A 23575-nucleotide genomic window follows, 5' to 3' on the forward strand; every position below is an offset into this window, starting at 1 on the left:
CGTTCCCCTATACCTCAAACGTTTGACAAATAGCTACTCAATGTTTTTTTGAATGTCGATTACATTTATTCTTGAATTTCAGCATATATACAAAGTACATCATTTGATATTATTAGTATGAGTATGAATGCGATTTTTCAAATTTCACGATCTGTAATGACGTCGTCGTATGGTTAAGTACAGTGTTTACAAATCTCTAACATAATGCAGCACGTCAGCAACCGTATATGTATAGAAATAAACAATTTTTACAGCCTTCAGTTGCAAGGTAATTTTTACTCGTTTACCTATGTTTCGATTCCAGTAATGGAATCTTCTTCAGAACCTATAAACTAAACCACATATGGACATATGTTACTCACTGATGATGCATTTCAGTGAGTAATATATGTCCGTATGTGGTTTGATTTATACGGTTCTGAAGAAGATTCCATTACTGGAATCGAAACATAGGTAAACGAGTAAAAATTACCTTGCAACTGAAGGCTGTAAAAATTGTTTATTTCTAAGTACAGTGTGTCCAAAGAGTCAAAAAAAGTGCTAGAAAATATTCACAACGATGTATTTATTCACATACCAATAATTTTGGTTGGTACTGAAAAAACACTCCTTTCTTGTAAAACTTGTCATGTTAATGGATTTATTTTATTATTTTCGTACTTCCAATTTTTTGAAGGTTGACTGACATAATGGAAAGCAGAACGAAACGTATTTTGATAGCTACATTTTTGGGGTTGTTTTGCTAGAGCGTAATCGAGGGAAGATCAGTGTGAGAATCCCTCCGAAACAACCTTCCAGTTGGTCTGCTGATTTACTGCAGCCATTTTTATCTTTTGCTCCGTGTTGGAACGGTCTGTTTCTGCAGCTCGGCAAAGGCTGTAACACGATAAAGAAAGCGACTGGGGACTCTGTATCAGCTACGTTCTCTGATGGTTAGGGTTAACAGATTACACTGACAAAATTACCGATCATTGCTTGGCTAAAGGATTTTCTGACCTGGGGGTTGAGGGTGAACGACAATGAAATGCTTAGTAAACTTTAAAATGTGTGTTTATTATTTCTAGCTGCAGCTTTCAACGAATGTTTGTTACCTTCAATTTTTCGGTGGAAGTCGTTGCATATTGCACAATACAGATCACAGCGATTGGATAGTTCTCCTTTCACCGTATCGATACTAAATTTTTTTCTAGCGTTGGATCAAAAATGTCTTGCCGCACAAGCATTGCTACATGGAACTCATTAATCTTTTCTGGTTTTGTTTAATGTTGGCGTTTCTTCTCCGTTTATAAGCGTTTCCCACGGAAACGAATTTGTGGACACAGAAGCCTGGCTTTGTTGCATCAGCTGGCAACAGTACACCAAATATTCGTTGACTTGATTTTGCAAACCAGCAATTAAAAACTTCGGTGCTGAACGTCGAACACAGGGCTCACATACCGAACAGTTAGATACAAAACTAAACACATGACAAACGCAACTAATGGTTCGCATCCTCCATGGCTGGAATGGAGACGTGAAACAGTCACCGAGCCAAGGAAACTGTCTGATGTGTTTCCTGGTGCATTCGGCAGTGCTAAATTTAGTATTAGTAACATCACAGGTAATCATTATTGGAAATGTAGAAGTAGTTTGTAATCAGTAAAATGGATATATTTGCAGGTTGTAGGAGGAGCTAACTGTCCTCTCTTGGTTTCCCTTGCAGATGCCCCAGTACCTCGTATCTTAGGTGATTTTTTTACGTGATTTATGTAGGTGACTGGAACTTCAATGCGATTTTCTGTTACCGCGGCCTACTCGCAAATCCGTACCTTAAACGGCCCGTAGACGGCCAATATTATTGCGCAATATTTCCGGATGCACAATAATACTGAACGTATAGATGGGAGACGGAGAGGTTGTGCAATAATTCTGAGCACATAACAAATTTCTGAAGTATATTGTGCTGACTGCAATTATTATGTCGTCTGCGGGCAGTGTTGACAATAGCCTTGCCTCTCGCGTACAACAGTCTCTGGATATCTTTTAATTCTTTGTTCGCTCTTGCTGTTGTGTTGAAAGTGGGTTCAAAACAAGACGAAAAAGCTTCATTATCAGAGCGTATCGAAATGCATAAGTTGTTGGCGGCACTGTGAGATGATAGGAGAGGTGAGTATATAAACAGAAATGTTAGGAATGAATGGTATGATTTGTTGTTCAGAAAATACAAGGAACCGTACCCAACAGTGAAGGAAGAATATATATATATATATATATATATATATATATATATATATATATATATATATATATATATATTACAGGATTTAGTGGACATCATTGAATCTAATGGGAAAAATTATGGGTTGAAAATTAACAGAAAGAAAACAAAAGTATTGGCAATAGGAGGAAATAAAGAAATAAAAATTATGCTGAATGGAGAAATATTAGATCAGGTGCAAAATTTTGAATATCTTGGAAGCAGAATACACACCGACTGGAAGTGCAGCACAGAAATTAAAACAACGATAGCAATGGGAAAAGAGGCATTTTATAAGAAAAGGAGAATTTTCTGCAGCAGTGGACAGAGAACTGAGGAAAGGACTCGTAAAATGTTTTGTATGGAGGGTTCTTCTGTACGGCGCTGAAACATGGACTTTGAGGGAGAAAGACAGAGAAAGGCTGGAAGCTTTTGAGATTTGGACATGGCGGAGGATGGAAAGAGTAAGTTGGATGGACAGAGTAAAAAATGAAGAGGTACTGAGAAGAGTGGGAGAGAAAAGAAGAGAAAGAAATTGGATTGGGCATATATTAAGAAAGAATGACGGACTGATAAAAACAGTTTTAGAAGATTCTATAGAAGGGAAAAGGAAGCGAGAAAGGAAGAGATTTCAGATACTGGATGACGTGATGGACGGTACAACATACAGCAGCCTCAAGGAAGAAGCAATGGACCGCAGAAAACGGAGAGGCAAAGGACCTGCTAATACAGCAGAAAACTGATTTTTATATATATATATATATATATATATATATATATATAAGGTGGTCCATTGATAGTGACCGCGCCAAATTTCTCACGAAATAAGCATCAAACGAAAAAACTACAAAGAACGGAACTCGTCTAGCTTGAAGGGGGAAACCAGATGGCGCTATGGTTGGTCCACTAGATTGCGCTCCCATAGGTCAAACGGATGTCAACTGCGTTTTTTAAAATAGGAACCCCCATTTTTATTACATATTCGTCTAGTGCGTAAAGAAATATGAATGTTTTAGTTGGTCCACTTTTTTCGCTTTGTGATAGATGGCGCTGTAATAGTCACAAACGTATGAATACGTGGTATCACGTAACATTCCGCCAGTGCGGACGGTATTTGCTTCGTGATACATTACCCGTGTTAAAATGGACCGTTTGGCAATTGCGGAAAAGGTCGGTATCGTGTTGATGTATGGCTATTGTGATCAAAATGCCCAACGGCGTGTGCTATGTATACTGCTCGGTATCCTGGACGACATCATCCAAGTGTCCGGACCGTTCGCCGCATAGTTACGTTATTTAGTGAAAGAGGAAGTGTTCAGCCACATGAGAAACGTCAACCACGACCTGCAACAAATGATGATGCCCAAGTAGGTGTTTTAGTCGCTGTCGCGGCTAATCCGCACATCAGTAACAGACAAATCGCGCGAGAATCGGGAATCTTTAAAACGTCTGTGTTGAGAATGCTACATCAACATCGATTGCACCCGTACCATATTTCTATGCATCAGGAATTGCATGGCGTGGAGTCTGAACTTCATGTACAGTTCTGTCACTGGGCACAAGAGAAATTACGGGAATATGACAGATTTTTTGCACGCGTTCTATTTAGCGACGAAGCGTCATTCACCAACAGCGTTAACGCAAACCGGCATAATATGCACTATTGGGCAACGGAAAATCCACGATGGCTGCGGCAAGTGGAACATCAGCGACCTTGGCGGGGTAATGTATGGTGCGGCATTGTTGGAGGAACGATAATTGGCCCCATTTTATCGATGGCAATTTAAATGGTGCAATGTATGCCGATTTCCTACGTAATGCTCTACCGATGTTACTACAAGATATTTCACTGCGTGACAGAATGGCAATGTACTTCCAACATGATGGATGTCCGGCACATAGCTCGCTTGCGGTTGAAGCGGTATTGAATAGCATATTTCAAGAAAGGTGGATTGGTCGACGAAGCACCATACCGTGGCCCGCACGTTCACCGGATCTGACGTCCCCGGATTTGTTTCTGTGGGGAAAGTTGAAGGATATTTGCTATCGTGATCCACCGACAACGCCTCACAACATGCGTCAGCGGATTGTCAATGTATGTGCGAACATTACGGAAGGCAAATTACTCGCTGTTGAGAGGAATGTCGTTACACGTATTGCAAAATGCATTGAGGTTGACGGACATCATTTTGAGCATTTACTGCATTAATGTGGTATTTGCAGGTAATCACGCTGTAACAGCATACGTTCTCAAAAACGGTAAGTTCACAAAGGTACATATATCACACTGGAACAACCAAAATAAAATGTTCAAACGTACCTACGTTCTGTATTTTAATTAAAAAAGCCTACCTGTTACCAACTGTTCGTCTAAAACTGTGAGCCATATGTTTGCGACTACTACAGCGCCATCTATCACAAAGCGAAAAAAGTGGTCCAACTAAATCATTCATATTTCTTTACGTACTACACGAATATCTAATAAAAATGGCGGTTCCTATTTAAAAAAACGCAGTTGATATCCGTTTGACCTATGGCAGCGCCATCTAGCGGGCCAACCATAGCGCCATCTGGTTTCCCCCTTCAAGCTAAAAGAGTTTCGTTCTTTGTAGTCTATTCGTTTGATGCTTTTTTCGTGAGATATTTGGCCCGGTCACGATCAATGGACCACCCTGTATATATATAATGTGTGTGTGTGTGTGTGTATACGTTACTCACCGGAATATAATCTTTTGGTGCACGTACTACCGTACGACTCGTTTCAATAACGGTGTCTCAAATACTGTGACATGAAATTGCATTTGCAAATTTCAAGTCTTCCAAACAATTCCCAGTAGCAAGCTTTTGTAGCGTAATAAATAAGAGGTGACTTTGTTGGAATTACATCTCTAATGGCAAGATTTTGTTTTTTAATACTGGTGATATGGGCGTCTATAAAAATTTATCGCCGGCCGTTGTGGCCGAGCGGTTCTAGGCGCTTCAGTCCAGAACCGCTCTGCTGGTATGGTCGCAGGTTCGAATTCTGCCTCTGGCATGGGTGTGTGTGATGTCCATAGGTTAGTTAGGTTTAAGTAGTTCTCGGTCTAGGGGATTGATGACCTCAGATGTTAAGTCCCATAGTGCCCAGAGCCATCTGAACCATTTTTGAAAAATTGTCAACGAGACGTGACATACCATAGCCACATCCAGCGGCCACAGGCCCTGCAGAACACGCGCTTCTTCCACAGACTGCCTCCATTCCTTTTAGTTTTGTGCCCCATTCCTCCAGGTGTCTTCAGTCCCCAGGTCTGCCAGATCCTTCGGAAGGTCTTCCGTCCAGCGCTGCCTTGGTCGTCCTATGGAGCGTCTGGTCTGACTACAAGAACAAAATTTTATACGTCACCCAAAAAGTTCATTATATCGTAGAGAACTGATGGCTATCTACTCTGTATTAGTCTGTGGTTACTAACTTTTATACTGAAACTAAGAAACATATAGCAATTCCTAAAGCCATAGTACTGTCTCATCGCGTTAAGCCAAATGTTGCTAGTTAGCTAAACGAGAAGTTTTGTGAGTACACGGGAGACCACTTCTAGATGTGTTGAGAATTTTGTAATGAATAAAAACTCTGTACTCTAGATTGCAGGGGCAGGGAGCCGGAGCGAGTGCCTATGTATTGGGACGCCAGTGCATGGGAACTATCAAATGAAACTTCCTGGCAGAGTAAAACGTACTCCAGACCTGGACTCGAACTTTGATTGTCGTGGGCAAACGCTCTACCAACTGAGGTACCCGATCACGACTCACGACCCGTCTTCACTGCTTTCCTTCGAGCAGTACCTCATCTCTTACCTTCGAAACTTCACAGACCTTTTCCAGCGAAACTTGCGGCTTTAGCGGTCTTGGAAGAAAGCTCAGGAGGCCACTGCAGATTGAAAATTCATAGCGGAAACTATCCCCCTGGCTGTGCCTAAGCCATGTCTCCGCAATGTCTTTTCTTCCAGGTCTGGTGATCCCGCAAGTTTCGCAGGAGAACTTGTGTGAAGTTTGGAAATAAGAGATGGGGTACTGGTGGAAGTAAAGTTTTGAGGACGTGTCTTGAGGCGCGATTGGGTAGCCCAGTTGGTAGAGCACTTGCCCGCGAAAGGCAAAAGTCGTGGGTTCGAGTGCCAGTGCAGCACATAGTCTTAATCTGCCAGAAGTTACGAATTAGCGCACACTCCACCGCACAATGGAAATACATTCTTGAATGTATCACGTGTTGGAACAAACGCAAGTTGTGATGCTGGTACACTTCTTTTTGTCAAACCCAATTCCCTCAACAAGTTTCCGTTAGTGGATCTTTTGTCACTCCTTTAAGTAATTTTTCGCCCGTCATCTTTTTCTACTTGCGACAAAACAGAGTAATTATCGCAACAGCAGTCTATTTATTGTTCAACATCCGGATCCACAACATTACTGAGCAGTGTTCACTCCCTTACGTGAGTGTTCAGCGCGTCTCACTGTTAGGCAGCGGACCTGAGTTCTATTTCCGGGAGGCTCAGAGATTTTCTCCGTTTGGGAACTGGGTGTTGTGTTGTCCTCATCTTTATTTCGTCATCATCGACATGGAAGTCGTCCATTGTGGCATCAACTGCAAAGACTTCCAACACTGCGGCCGATCTTCCCCGGTGGAGACTCCCCGCCATCAATGCCACACGCTCATTTCATTTTCATTTTCTTTTTCATTGTGCAGTCTTACAAGGACTTCGATTTTTAAAGCCATTTTGACTCTCTTACGACCGTGACTGTCTGAAGAAATATGTAAAGGGTTTTTTCTTGTTTTTCTTTAAATTACCGCTACCAGTCACAAACTTCGTGTGTGTAAGACCAGTTAACATGTATCGATATAGTTCCACGCACACGGCGAAAGAGAAATAATTTAAACACGAATAAACATGTCCAAGTGAAGCAATAAAGCAAGACTGTAAACATTTCACGAATGTACTATGTGTGTATGTAGAACATTCATAATTATTTGACGTTTTACGCATTTTCTAACTTTGAATCCATGACATATTAGTATCTTTGAAAATCTTGTTAAATGAATTAGTGATTATGATCTGTGCCTCAGATAAAAAGGACAATTCAGTACATGTATAAATAGTGAAAAGCAGTGTAATAATCTCTCTGTTCTCTTTGGGTTTCGTTACGCGTAATACTTGCGTGTTAAGCAAATGTATGTGCTAGCCGTGAGTCTTTTGTTCATGAACCTTGAGATCCGCCATTAGGCGAGTTGTAAAATTACTGCATTTTTGTTTGAATATATAGAGTTTGAGCAAATATGTTTTTAAAATAATTTGTAAAGTTGCCAGCCATTCGTCCCGTAAATAATTTAGACGTTTTCAGCATTTAATTTAGCGGAAGCCGCTGCACCAATCTGAGAGGGCAGCGGCCGCAGACGTGGCATAATTAAAAAATATGTACTTCAGGCATCGCAGTCACCTCGCCGGTAAAGCGAGGTAACATAATAATATTTAACATTTTCTTACAGCTTCCAGCAGTACCGGTAGACTATATCATATTATTCAGTGCATTTCTCAGTTTGATTTGCAAGGTGCTGTGCGACATGTTGCATGCAGCCACAAAAAATATAACGAATAACTGTGTTATGACTTTATCATTTTCACACTTTGTGGCAAGGTCTGCTCTGTGAAACTAAAGCAATATTTTACATTTTTTCCCTGAGATTAAGAGAACGCGGGCTAAGCCGTGCGCCTGTTCTAATTAACAGTATTCAAAAATCCACTGCGTAACGTAACCAACATTCAGTGCTGAGCGATCATTTGAATTTCATTACTGACTTTTCTGAATACGATGCAAAGTAGTAAGTTCAGATACAGTAGTCTTTCTTTCTTGATTACGTTACAGTAGCAAGTGAATGTTCCACACATGATTATCCAGAGCAGATGTGGAAAAGCAATAATTTGATCCACGGTGTGCCACATTTATGATAAAAGTGTTTATTCCCTCTCCCACTCTATAACCACAAGCCGAATAAAATTAACTCCAGTAGCAAAGAAGTGAGAGGTGGGTTAAGGGAGACACAATAAGGTGATGTCACTTTGGAAGCTGGACTGGTGTTTGCACGAAAATGTTGGGTAACGGTCGCTCACTTTGTTCTTCTGGCGTGGCAGTCTCGTTGTGATGGGCTGAGGTGTTTCCACTTCCGTGGCTCTCTTGATCACTGTTCACAAATTGTCACTAACATAGCAGTAACTTGGAAACACGATCACAAACAGTGCTGTAGTGCAGTGGACAAGATGGCGGTCGAAATACAGCTGGTTTCGATTTCACTATCGATTTGTCGATCTATGTGGTGTCAGATGTTTACATGTCGTCTGCACGTCTTGTTATCGTATTATAGATGTAGGTTGACGAAATACATTATCAACTGAGCACCTGTTACAATATTATTGAACACATCATGATATGAACTAATATATATATATATATATATATATGAACTAATTTATCTTACATATTTCTAAGCTATCGCTGGCGCTAGAGTCAAACGACTGTCATGTTATGTATCTTTTATTCTAGGAGTACTGCAGTGAAATTTGAAAAGAAATCTGAATTTTTGAAGTCTGTCATTTCATTTAGGACCTCGTTGTTCCCCATGTGGCTATGGATGAATATTTCCATTTCTTCCAAAATGTCCATTTTCCAGCTCTTTTCCAAATTGCGTAGTACTTTGAGATCGTTGTCTATTGTAACATTGTGTCCTGTTTCATTTATACGTTTCGCTATAGCTGATTTATTAAGTTTGCCAAGTCTGAAACAGTCAATGTATTCTTTAAAGTGGGTTTTAAAATAGTTGACAAAGTTTGTGACTGGCAGCGGTAATTAAAAAAAAAAGTTTACAGACATCTACATCAACATCTACATACATAATTCGCAATCCACCATACGGTGCGGGGCGGAGGGTACCTCGTACCACAACTAGCATCTTCTCTCCCTGTTCCACTCCCAAACAGAACGAGGGAAAAATGACTGCCTATATGCCTCTGTATGAGCCCTAATCTCTCTTCCTTATCTTTGTAGTCTTTCCGCGAAATATAAGCTGGCGGCAGTAAAATTGTACTGCAGTCAGCCTCAAATGCTGGTTCTCTAAATTTCGTCAGTAGCGGTTCACGAAAAGAACGCCTCCTTTCCTCCAGAGACTCCCACTCGAGTTCCTGATGCATTTCCGTAACACTCGCGTAATGATCAAACCTACCAGTAACAAATCTAGCAGCCCGCCTCTGAATTGCTTCTATGTCCTCCCTCAATCCGACCTGATAGGGATCCCAAACGCTCGAGCAGTACTCAAGAATAGGTCGTATTAGTGTTTTATAAGCGGTCTCCTTTACAGATGAACCACATCTTCCCTAAATTCTACCAATGAACCAAAGACGACTATCCGCGTTCCCCACAACTGCCATTACATGCTTCTTGTCCCACTTCATATCGCTCTGCAATGTTACGCCCAAATATTTTATCGACGTGACTGTATCAAGAGCTACACTACTAATGGAGAATTCAAACATGACAGCATTCTTTTTCCTATTCATCTGCAATAATTTACATTTATCTATATTTAGAGTTAGCTGCCATTCTTTACACCAATAACAAATCCTGTCCAAGTCATCTTGTATCCTCCTATAGTCACTCAACGACGACACCTTCCCGTACACCACAGCGTCATCAGCAAACAGCCGCACATTGCTATCCACCCTATCCAAAAGATCATTTATGTAGATAGAAAACAACAGCGGACCTACCACACTTCCCTGGGGCACTCCAGATGATACCCTCACCTCCGGTGAACACTCACCATCGAGGACAACGTACTGGGTTCTATTACTCAAGAAGTCTTCGAGCCACTCACATACTTGGGAACCAATCCCATATGCTCGTTCCTTAGTTAGGAGTCTGCAGTGGGGCACCGAGTCAAACGCTTTCCGGAAGTCAAGGAATATCGCATCCGTCTGATTCCCTTCATCCACGGTTCGCAAGATATCATGTGAAGAAAGGGTGAGTTACGTTTCGCAGGAGCGATGCTTTCTAAAGCCGTGCTGATGCATGGACAGCAACTTCTCTGTATCAAGGAAATTCATTATATTCGAACTGAGTATACGTTCGAGAATCCTGCAACAAACCGATGTTAAGGATATTGGTCTGTAATTTTGAGGATCCGTCCTTCTACCCTTCTTATATACAGGCGTCACCTGCGCTTTTTTCCAGACGCTCGGGACTTTACGTTGGGCAAGAGATTCGCAATAAATGCAAGGTAAGTAAGGAGCCAATGCAGTAGAGTACGCACTGTAAAACCAAACTGGAATCCCATCAGGACCTGGCCATTCATTTATTTTCAACCCATTCAGCTGCTTCACAACCCCAGGGATGTCTATCACTATGTCCTCCACACGGGAATCTCTACGAGACTCGAACGGCGGTATGTTTGTACGATCCTCCTGCGTGAAAGATTTCTCAAATGCTAAATTTAAAATTTCAGCTTTCGTTTTGCTGTCTTCCGTTGCCAGGCCAGACTGATCAGTGAGTGACTGGATGGAAGCCTTCGACCCGCTTACCTATTTTACGTAAGACCAGAATTTCCTTGGGTTTTCAGCAAGATCTTTTGCTAAGGTATGACGGTGGTAGTGGTTGAATGCTTCGCGCATCGCTCTTTTTACAGCAGCACGAATCTCTACAACTTTTGCCTGTCCTCATTCTCCCGATCTTTCTTGTACCGCGAGTGCAACTGCCTTTGCTTCCTGAGCATTCTCCGAATTGCGTTGTTAAACCACAGTGGGTCTTTTCCGTCCGTAACCTACTTTTTCGGCACATACTTGTCCAATACGTGATTTACAATGTGTTTAAAATTTACCCATAATTCTTCCACGTCCATCGTACCGGAAGTAAATGAAGTCGATTCATTTACTAAGTGGGATACTAACAACTGCTTATCTGCTGTTTCTAGTAAGAATACTCTCATAGCCTTCTTGACCGACTTTTTAACTTTCGTAACCATAGTCGTAATGACAACATCATGATCACTAATCCCTGTCTCAGTTCAGTTTTGTTGCTCTACACTGTTACCGTCCAGGGGATGTTTTAAGCGTGAGGTGCCAACAAATTTACACCAGACTATAGGCGACGTGACGCTGTGTTGACGTCGGCCATTTTACGTCGACGTTCCGTTGACGTCCGGTGAGAATCGACCTTTATGTGTCGCAAAGTCCGTGCAGAGCAGGCGGGGCGAGTTGAGTTCAGGGTGGTGCGTGCGCGCCATATGTGTCGCGTATGTGGAAGTGGCCCTGGACAGCGGGGGAGGGAGAGCGGGGGAGGGAGAGCGGGGGAGATTTACAACCGGGCCGTGACCGCGGGGCTTTACGGCGGCGAGTCGGCCAGGCCGGCCAATTCCTGCGCGATGAATTTCCCTGCCCCGGCCGGTCGCAGTTCCCACGTCTGTGCCGGCCGCTTATGGGAAACGGGCCGCGGGGGTACGAAGGGGTGGTTGGGGTTGTTTGGGGAGGGGGGAGGGGGAGAACCAGCCGCAGCTGAGAAAAACTGGCGCGACGTATTGCTCTGTGGCCGCAGAAGGGGTGGAAAGGTCAGAGGAGGTGGGCAGCGTTCTGTCTGCCGCCTGCCTACCTGCTGCTAAAGCCCTGCCGGTTTACTGTGGCGCGCGGTAAGTACAGCTGAGACATGGCGAGTGTCGGCTGCGTCGAGTAATACTGTGTAATCTAAAGCCACTTTCACACGATCGACTTTCTAGTCTCAATCGACTACTCGATACAAGTCAGCCTATTGCAGCGCCGCTGGCGCTTCATTCCTGTACTAACTCTACCTGTCACGAGTGATCATTTTCGTTTACACGTCAGCGCCAAAATTCATTGTGTTGAGGAATTGTCTGCTGCGGACTTTGACATCTGAACGGTGAAAGTGAGGTTATGAGGGACTGTTCTGTTTACGAAAATTTCGAAATATAGTAACAAAATGGAGAGCAAAGCTATGATAATAGATTTTATTAATGATCAAAGGAGAATTCATAGTGGAAGTTCTTGCCGAAAGTTACTGCACGACACAAGCCTTTACGGCTCGCCTGGGCCCTTCAACTCCGACAGTGGACTGTTGATGACTGGAAACACAAAATTTTTTACATGGCTGCACGTTCAGAGACAGTGAATAGTTACGATTGAAAGAAAAACAGCCCTCGGTCACAATTTTTAACGAATTAACCGAGTTTCAACACTGCTAGGAGTGTCTTCCTCAGAATTTAAATCAAAGAATGGTCTATATTCTATCACATGGTCACATAATTGTGACTAAAAACGTATGATACGGTATAAGTACGGAATCATCGTGAAAGACTGGCAGTACTTATATGTCAGGTTGCAACCTGCACCACGCAAGTAACGAGCAACCCTTAGTGGCTCCCCATCACAGTTTTCTTTATCTTAAATATCTTTGTGACTAATGCTTTTTTGGCATATTTATTATTTTATAAACGACATATAAGTACTGCCAGTCTTTCACGATGATTCCGTACTCATACTCTATCATACGTTTTTAGTCATAATTCTGTGACCATGTTATAGAATATAGACCATTCTTTGATTTAAATTCTGAGGAAGACACTCCTAGCAGTGTTGAAATCTCGTTAATTCGTTAAAAATAACCGAGGGCTGTTTTTCTTTCAATTGTAACTGGAAACACGATGCCTGCTCGGACGAGATTCGTTTCAGATTGTATCGAGCGGATGGAGGTGTACGGGTGTAGAGATAACCTCATGAATCCATGGACCCTGCATGTCAGCAGGGGACTGTTCAAGCTGGGGAGGCTCTGTAATGGTGTGGGGCGTGTGCAGTTGGAGTGATATGGGACCCCTGACACGTCTAGATACGACTCTGACAGGTGACACGTACGTAAGCATCCCGTATAAATGGTTCAAATGGCTCTGAGCACTATGGGACTTAACATCTATGGTCATCAGTCCCCTAGAACTTAGAACTACTTAAACCTAACACAACACAGAATCCCGTCTGATCACCTGCATGCATTGAACACGCCGATGGACTTGTGCAATTCCAGCAGGACAATACGACACGCCATACCTCCAGAATTGGTGTAGACTGGCTCCACGAATACTCTTATGAGTTTTAACGCTTCGGCTGGCCACCAAACTCCCCAGACATGAACATTATGGAACATATCTGGGACGCCTTGCAACGTGCTGTTCACAAGAGATCTCCACCCCGTCGTACTTTTGCGGATTTATGGACAGCGCTGCAGGATTGATGGTGTCAATTCCCTCCAGCACTACTTCAGACATTGGTTGAGTCCGTGCCACGTCGTGTTGCGGCACCTCTGCGTGCTCGGGGGAGCCCTACACGATATTAGGCAGGTGTACCACTTTCTTTGGCTGTTCAGTGTAGTTCAACACCGGAAGGGGCGTCAACGGTGAAGGAGTGAAACATGTGAAGAGAGCCGAACAAGAGAGAGTAGCTGCAGACTGGCGTGGCCGAGATTAAAATTGGAAATTTGTGGTAAGATCTTATGGGACCAGACTGCTGAGGTCATTGGTTCCTAAGCTTACGAACTACGTAATCTAACTTAAACTAACTTATGCTAAGGACAACACACACACCCATGCCCGAGGGAGGACTCGAACGTCCGACGGCCCGAGAGTTTTTGAGTGCAAATGACAATGGCTGGCTGACGTCGTCAGTAAAACAGCGCGCTGCCATGCGGTATGAATGAGTACGTGATACTAAAGTGCGCGTCATATATCTTGGCGGCCGAGTTTAGGTTCGTTCTGCGCATCTGACGTCAAAACATACAGTCAGCCAATGAACAGAGAACGACGTTGCCAGATCTCGACTGTAGTACAGAGCACGGACGAGTGTCTTCAGTTTTAGAAACGTTCAGTCATAAATAAAGTAATAGAACAAAAGCAATGTCTTGATAGCAGACTCTGTTTTTTGAAAGTTTGGAAAAACCATTCTTTATGCCAATTGCTTCATTTTCTATTAATTAATTAAACCAAACAAGCAATAAGACTCTTAATTCAGGCGATAGCAAGGAAAGGTGTTTGTATCAATTTCACGAACCGCTTTTTCGCAATAAAGAACAGCGGTAATTGTTTATTTCCTATTGTACTTCGACGAAGTGCGAGTAATTCATAGGCATACCAAGTGTTTGTCAGAATTTTGCGTGACGTGTTAGAGCCCTTATGGACAGATATTGCAGGACGAGATGCGTTAGCGTAATGGTTAAGGCGTTGGATTAGAAGGCGATAGGTTAACGAGTTCTAAACCTTGTGCGATGCAAAATATTTTTTTTATTTTAAAACAATATCGAAGTGTCTTACTTCACGAATTTTATTCGTTTGAATGCAGTTTTTTGAAATTTCTAGTGCTTTGTCTCTTCATTAACCCTTTCGCTGCTGCAGTCACGTGCTCCCCGCATTCCGCGCTGTGCGCGATTTTGTCGTCACTGCACTGCTCGCCTGTGCAGACACATGGTGTTCCCACTGCTTTGACACACTTATCATTCGATTTCACAAAAACTATTTGGCCCAAAAATTAGATTTTTACACATCTTCTTGACTGATACCTTCCCCCCATAAATGACTTAATTTTGTTTCGATGTTCAACCCAGTTATTGTGCAGCATTAAATGTAGTAAACCATTGCACGAAATTTTGAAGAGTTTGCAGAGGTAAAAGTCCATAGCGTATACTTTCCGTATGGTCGATTTTAGTTGCCACAATGTTGAGAATGAAATGTGGACAAGGTACCTAAATTTCATATAAAATTTACTGTATAACAATATCTCATTTAATTTAAGTACCACATAGGTGTCGTATGTAATATTGAGAAATATTCCGTCTTTCACGACTGTAATAAAAGTTTTATTTACACCGGGCGCGTTTGGCTTTATTTTAAAGCACTTCAGTCAGTCAAAGGAAGTGGGGGGAAGGTATCAGTCAAGAAGATGTGTGAAAATCTAATTTTTGGGCCAAATAGTTTTTGTGGAATCGAATGATAAGTGTGTCAAAGCAAGCAGTCGGAAACACCATTTGTCAGCACAGGCGATCAGTGCAGTGACAAAATCGCGCACAGCGCGGAATGCGGGGAGCACGTCTCTGTAGCAGCGAAAGGGCTAATGCGGCCGTGGTGGCTTTACTTCATAAACTGCGCGCTCCCCCCTAAACGTAAGCTTGCGAACTATACTGTACTATGGCGCTGTTTCTCTTGGCGCGTGCGTCGTGTGCAACTGGAAACACAGCAATCTCCCGCGTCTGGGCGGGCATGCGCGAGCCGCCAAGATAAAAGAATTCAACTTTTTTTTATAGTGTGCCCACCGTCCATGAACGCCTACAGATCGTGTACTGTGGAGAGGTCATGTCTCATCAAATGATTGGTCGCTGATGTTGCGTGTCCAGATATGGAAGGTAGAGTGAGGAGGATGGAGCTCGAAGCGGGCGTCCTTCCACATTCACGAATACAAACAAATCTGATAGTGTACAGGCACGGTGTTAGCGGACACGCACTACGTAAGACTTTGCGTCCACGCTGCATATTGCTCGTGCTCGGGTCCATCACATGCGCCATGATTTGCTGCGTTACCGAAAAGTGTCTGCAATACGGGTGCCGGGAAACCTGACCCCAAGTCAAAAAAGTGTAAGAATGGGAATCAGCGTCGATCAGTTGTTGCGTTGCGCGCGACAGGGAAGTCAGTGCGTCTTCAGAATTATCACAATCGATGGAACATGGGTGCACCACTTCACCCGAGCATCCAAGGCCGCCTCAGTGAAGTGGAAGTATCCCAGTTTACCAGTGATGCAAAAATTCATTGTGTCAGCCACTGCAGCAGAGATTATGGCCACAGTGTTGTGGGACACGAAAGATGTGACTCTCGTTGATTTCCTGCAGCAAGGGACCACCACTGTGGCGCTACTAGAAACACGCTCACTAAACTCAGCTCCGCCATTCGATGGAAGCGACCAGAGCTCTCGAGTGAAGGTGTAGTGCTCTTGGATGACAACGCTAAAGGCACACACAGCAATGCTCACACAAAATCACATTCGTCACTTCGGATAGGAGATACTTGACAGCCCGTCTTATAGCTCCGATCTTGCCCCATCGGAGTTCTATCTGTTACAAATGGTTCAAATGGCTCTATGGCACTTAACATCTGAGGTCATCAGTCCCCTAGAACTTAGAACTACTTAAACCTAACTAACCTAAAGACATCACACACATCCATGCCCGAGGCAGGATTCGAACCTGCCACCGTAGCAGCAGCGCGGTTCCGGACTGAAGCGCCTAGAACCGCTCGGCCACAGCAAAATGGCTCTGAGCACTATGGGACTCAACTGCTGTGGTCATAAGTCCCCTAGAACTTAGAACTACTTAAACCTAACTAACCTAAGGACAGCACACAACACCCAGCCATCACGAGGCAGAGAAAATCCCTGACCCCGCCGGGAATCGAACCCGGGAACCCGGGCGTGGGAAGCGAGAACGCTACCGCACGACCACGAGATGCGGGCCGGCCACAGCAGCCGCCCCACCTGTTCCCTACACTGAAAGCCGCATTCCAGGGAAGTCGCTTCCAGATCAATGCTGAAGTGCAACAGTCTCTACGAGAATTCTTTTCACCGCAGGGCACCGAGTTTAACCAGACTGGTTTCTTCAAACTGACAGCACGTCATGACAAATGCCGCAATGTTAGTGGCGACTATGTCTAAAAGCAGTGCTGGGTGTATAGTTCACGACGCCGTAATGCATCTATTTTTGGTAACATAGTTTTTACGTGAAAAAAATGACAAACTTACTTTCGGAACGTCCCTCGTGGTATGGAACGTAATGCTTACTTTTACTGAAGAACGCGATACCAACACTGGAAAACTGTTATATTTTGACACTTTTATTCATAACAGTGTTACTCACAATACAGTGCTGCGAGAAACTATAGATGCTGTGAAACTCCGCCGGCCGAAGTGGCCGAGCGGTTCTAGGTGCGTCAGTCCGGAACCGCGCGACTGCTACGGTCGCAGGTTCGAATCCTGCCTCGGGCATGGATGTATGTGATGTCCTTAGGTTAGTTATGTTTAAGTAGTTCTAAGTTCTAGGGCACTGATGGCCTTAGATGTTAAGTCCCATAGTGCTCAGAGCCATTTGAACCATTTTGTGAAACTCCAGAGTGTGTTATTATTTTTAAAATGTAATAAAAAAAAATTCCTGGAAAATCGGCATAATACCGGCTCTGTTTTAAGAGCGTATTCAAATGGTTCAAATGACTCTAAGCACTATGGGACTTAACATCTGAGGTCATCAGTCCCCTAGAACTTAGAACTAGTTGAACCTAACTAACCTAAGGACATCACACATATCCATACCCGAGGCAGGATTCGAACCTGCGACCGTAGCAGCAGCGCGGTTCCGGACTGAAGCGCCTAGGATCGCTCGGCTACAGCGGCCGGCAGCGTATTCAGTAGTAAAGGGTGGGCGTAAAGTAAACTTCATCTACATCTACATCTACATCTATACTCCGCGAGCCACCTTACGGTGTGTGGCGGAGGGTACTTATTGTACCACTATCTGATCCCCCCTTCCCTGTTCCATTCACGAATTGTGCGTGGGAAGAACGACTGCTTGTAAGTCTCCGTATTTGCTCTAATTTCTCGGATCTTTTCGTTGTGATCATTACGCGAGATATATGTGGGCGGTAGTAATATGTTGCCCATCTCTTCCCGGAATGTGCTCTCTCGTAATTTCGATAATAAACCTCTCCGTATTGCGTAACGCCTTTCTTGAAGTGTCCGCCACTGGAGCTTGTTCAGCATCTCCGTAACGCTCTCGCGCTGACTAAATGTCCCCATGACGAATCGCGCTGCTTTTCGCTGGATCATGTCTATCTCTTCTATTAATCCAACCTGGTAAGGGTCCCATACTGATGAGCAATACTCAAGAATCGGACGAACAAGCGTTTTGTAAGCTACTTCTTTCGTCGATGAGTCACATTTTCTTAGAATTCTTCCTATGAATCTCAACCTGGCGCCTGCTTTTCCCACTATTTGTTTTATGTGATCATTCCACTTCAGATCGCTCCGGATAGTAACTCCTAAGTATTTTACGGTCGTTACCGCTTCCAATGATTTACCACCTATGGCATAATCGTACTGGAATGGATTTCTGCCCCTATGTATGCGCATTATATTACATTTATCTACGTTTAGGGAAAGCTGCCAGCTGTCGCACCATTCATTAATCCTCTGCAGGTCTTCCTGGAGTACGTACGAGTCTTCTGATGTTGCTACTTTCTTGTAGACAACCGTGTCATCTGCAAATAGCCTCACGGAGCTACCGATGTTGTCAACTAAGTCATTTATGTATATTGTAAACAATAAAGGTCCTATCACGCTTCCTTGCGGTACTCCCGAAATTACCTCTACATCTGCAGATTTTGAACCGTTAAGAATGACATGTTGTGTTCTTTCTTCTAGGAAATCCTGAATCCAATCACAAACCTGGTCCGATATTCCGTAAGCACGTATTTTTTTCACTAAACGTAAGTGCGGAACCGTATCAAATGCCTTCCTGAAGTCCAGGAATACGGCATCAATCTGCTCGCCAGTGTCTACGGCACTGTGAATTTCTTGGGCAAATAGGGCGAGCTGAGTTTCACATGATCTCTGTTTGCGGAATCCATGTTGGTTATGATGAAGGAGATTTGTATTATCTAAGAACGTCATAATACGAGAACACAAAACATGTTCCATTATTCTACAACAGATTGACGTAAGCGAAATAGGCCTATAATTATTCGCATCTGATTTATGACCCTTCTTGAAAATGGGAACGACCTGCGCTTTCTTCCAGTCGCTAGGTACTTTACGTTCTTCCAGAGATCTACGATAAATTGCTGATAGAAAGGGGGCAAGTTCTTTATAATTCGGCAGTTATGACAACAGAAAAGATAATCTTATGTCAAACTAAACTGATTGTTCCTCACTAAGCAAAGTAACACAGTCTTCTCGGACGGAAAACGAAAAGATATCCAGTAACTTTGGTCATTTGAATTAGACATATAAAGAAGTACAGTGGGACAGCAAAGGTGCAGCGGACACTGGCTCTCGTTCGGAGTTGGGTGTCTCAGTACAAACAGGGGCGACGCACGGTTCCTACATATGGAGCAACGCGCGAGAGCGGCGGATTGGCATCGGCTAGTAGGTACAGTCTACTTTGCGCCGGTCTGCACGTGGCGTGGTCGTGACGTTATGTATTAGGCTCGTTTGGCCAACGAAGAGAAACTTAAGTCAGAGACATAAGAATACGAATGTTTGGTATGTCCCCGTATCCATATGATGTACCTCCTTACTCCTCTTCATACTTATTCCTTGCGCTTCACGTCATTAGGTTGGAACATGATTTAGTTGTGCGCTCTTTCCTTCATCGCTAAAGATCCTAGAAAAAGCAACAAGGGCCGGATTTGTGTATATTTCGCCGTACGCGACCGTAAAAAGCAGGAAACGTCCGGCAAAAGCCGGACACCTGGCAACCCTAGTCGCGGATATTGAGGAACATTTGTCATCTGGAACATAATCGGGGTACGCGATTAACAAATGTTGTCCTCTAGTGTTAACAGTTAAAATGTATTTCTGTCAATGGTTTATTCGTTACTGTCTGAGTCTCTTGGGTTGTCCGGGTATGTACATTCTCTACTCTTCTATTAGTACATCTCCTCCTTTCTACACTGTGTCTATTTTCTCCAATCCCCCGTATGCCTACCTTCTCCTCCCCTCTCTGTGTTTACCTCCTCCACCCCACACTCTCTACCCTACTCCTACTGCTCCTCCTGCGCCCTCTCTCTGTTCATCCCCTCTTCTTCCCTTTCTTTGTCCATTTGACCCTCCTCTGTCTTTGTCCATGTCCTCATTCTCTATGTGTCTGTCCATTTCCTCTTCCTATCTCTCTGTCTGTCCATCTCTTTCTCCCGTCTTCCTTCTCTTTACGTTGTCACACCCACTCTAATAGAAGGTTTCTGGTTAATTTCCCTCACAGTATTTCATTTCAAACAATAAGTATGTGTACCAAGTTTGTTTGATTTTGATCCAAGGGTTCAGAGGGATCTTTTCATTCACAGCTTTGCTTGCATATGCACATGTCACACATGTTAAACATATTTCACACATATTTGTGGAAATATGTGTATTTCACCTAATTTCGTCCGGAAGTAACGTCCTGTAGACAATGGGGTCATTGGACACGGAGCACAAGTTCCGATTGTGACTAGGATGGGGCAGGAAATCGGCAGTGCACTTTCAAAGGAACCATACCGGCATTTGCCTGTAGCAATTTACTAATATCACGGAAAAACTAATTCTAGATGGGCGGACGCGGGTTTGAACCGTTACCCTCCGGAATGCGAGTCCAGTGTGCTAACCACTGTGCCAGCTCACTGAGCGCAGCTCAATGTTTACGACGTTACATCTTCTCAAATATCTGTCGTACAGTGATATAATTTTGCAGGTACTCTCACAAGGGAACCTCTCCATCGCACCCCCCTCAGATTTAGTTATAAATTGGCACAGTGGATAGGACTTGAAAAACTGAACACAGATCAATCGAGAAAACAGGAAGAAGTTGTGTGGAACTATGGAAAAAATAAGCAAAATATACAAATTGAGTAGTCCACGCGCAAGATAAGCAACATCAAGAACAATGTGAGCTCAGAAGCGCCGTGGTCCCGTGGGTAGCGTGAGCAACTGCGGAGTGAGAGGTCCTTGGTTCAAGCCTTCCCTTGCGTGAAAAGTTTACTTTCTTTATTCTCTCAAAGTTATGATCTGTCCGTTCGTTCATTGATGTCTCTGTTAATTGTAATAAGTTTAGTGTCTGTATTTTGCGACCGCACCGCAAAACCGTGCGATTAGTAGACGAAAGGACGTGCCTCTCCAATGGGAACCGAAAACATTTGATCGCAAGGTCATAGGTCAACAGATTCCTCCACAGGAAAACAAGGCTGATATATTCTATACGACACTGGTGACGGCATGTGCGTCACATGACAGGAATATGTTGTCGACCCACCTAACTTGTACACTTGGCGAATGGGTAAAAAGATTCTTCGATTTAGGTCTTTTGCGGACGTGATAATCACTCCCAAAAAAGTGATGAGAACATAAGAGTTTGTCACTAACATTTTCAAATTGTTCCGTTTAGGTGTAGCGTCCCCATACTACGGCGCAGTTACCTCGCATCGGACGGACGGACGGACAGATAATAATTGTCTGAAAATAAATAATTAAACTTTTCACACGAGGGAAGACTTGAACCAAGGTCCTCGCGTTCCGCAGTTGCTCACGCTAACCACGGGACCACGGCGCTTCTGAGCTCACATTGTCCTTTATGTTGCCTATCTTACGCATGGACTACTCAGTTTGTATATTTTGCTTATTTTTTTCATAGTTCCACACAACTTCTTCCTGTTTTCTCGATTGATCTGTGTTCAGTTTTTCAAGGCCTATCCACTGTGCCAACTTATAACTAAATCTGAGGGGGGTGCGATGGGGAGGCTGCCTTGTAAGAAGTACAAGGTGACGGTTATTGAACTACATGAAATAAAATCGTGGTAACTTCTGAACGCTTTTGCGCTAGGACATTCAAACTGCACGGTTGGCCGCGGTGCATGATGCGAATTAGTGTGCGCATGCATGGTTCGATTTAGGTGGGTTTGTCAATAAGCAAAATTGACGCATTTAGGGGACTGAGAATCCGCATTTCGTGATCGAGAAGTACCTTCACTCTCAGTGGGTGACTGTGTGGTGTGCAGTGTCCAATCACGGGATAATCCGTGCGGTATTACTTGATGGCACGGTGATTACCGAGCTGTATGTGAAGGTTTTGGAAGACGTTTTCATTCTCATTATCCAAAGTGACCCTGATCTCGAAAATACGTGGTTCTTGCAGGACAGAACTCGACCCCAGCGAAGCAGGAGAGTGTTTGATGTCCTGGAGGAGCACTTTGGGGACCGCATTCTGGCTCTGGGGTATACAGAGGCCACTGGCGTGGGACTCGATTGGTCACCATATTCTCCGGATCTGAACACATGCGACTCCTCTTTGTGGGGTTATATTAAAGGCAAAGTGTACAGCAATAGCCTGAAATTCATTGCTGATCAGAAAACAGACATTCAGGGGGTCATCGACAGCATCGATGTTCCGACATTTCAGCGGGTCATGTAGAATTTCACTATTCGTCTGCGCCACGTCATCGCCAATGACGACGGGCATATCACACATGTCATAGCCTAAATCTGTAGTGACGCTTACATGTTGATTGAAGTGTTGCATGCCACAGTTTGTAACTAATTTACGTATTTCATATAGTTCAATAATTGTCATCCTGTATATGGAAAAGAAAATTGAGAATGCGCTAGGTGACGAACAGTTTGGCTTTAGGAAAAGTAAAGGGACGAGAGAGGCAATTCTGACGTTACGGCTAATAATGGAAGCAAGGCTAAAGAAAAATCAAGACACTTTCATAGGATTTGTCGACCTGGAAAAAGCGTTCGACAATATAAAATGGTGTAAGCTGTTCGAGATTATGAAAAAAGTAGGGGTAAGTTATAGGGAGAGACGGGTCATATACAATATGTACAACAATCAAGAGGGAATAATAAGAGTGGACGATCAAGAACGAAGTGCTCGTATGAAGAAGGGTGTAAGACAAGGCTGTAGCCTTTTGCCCCTACTCTTCAATCTGTACATCGAGGAAGCAATGATGGAAATAAAAGAAAGGTTCAGGAGTGGAATTAAAATACAAGGTGAAAGGATATCAATGATACGATTCGCTGATGACATTGCTATCCTGAGTGAAAGTGAAGAAGAATTAAATGATCTGCTGAACGGAATGAACAGTCTAATGAGTACACAGTATGGTTTGAGAGTAAATCGGAGAAAGACGAAGGTAATGAGAAGTAGTAGAAATGAGAACAGCGAGAAACTTAACATCAGGATTGATGGTCACGAAGTCAATGAAGTTAAGGAATTCTGCTACCTAGGCAGTAAAATAACCAATGACGGACGGAGCAAGGACATCAAAAGCAGACTCGCTACGGCAAAAAAGGCATTTCTGGCCAAGAGAAGTCTACTAATATCAAATACTGGCCTTAATTTGAGGAAGAAATTTCTGAGGATGTACGTCTGGAGTACAGCATTGTATGGTAGTGAAACATGGACTGTGGGAAAACCGGAACAGAAGAGAATCGAAGCATTTGAGATGTGGTGCTATAGACGAATGTTGAAAATTAGGAGGACTGATAAGG

This window comes from Schistocerca nitens, chromosome 12 (genome assembly GCF_023898315.1).
Source record: "Schistocerca nitens isolate TAMUIC-IGC-003100 chromosome 12, iqSchNite1.1, whole genome shotgun sequence".
Lineage (NCBI taxonomy): Eukaryota > Metazoa > Arthropoda > Insecta > Orthoptera > Acrididae > Schistocerca > Schistocerca nitens.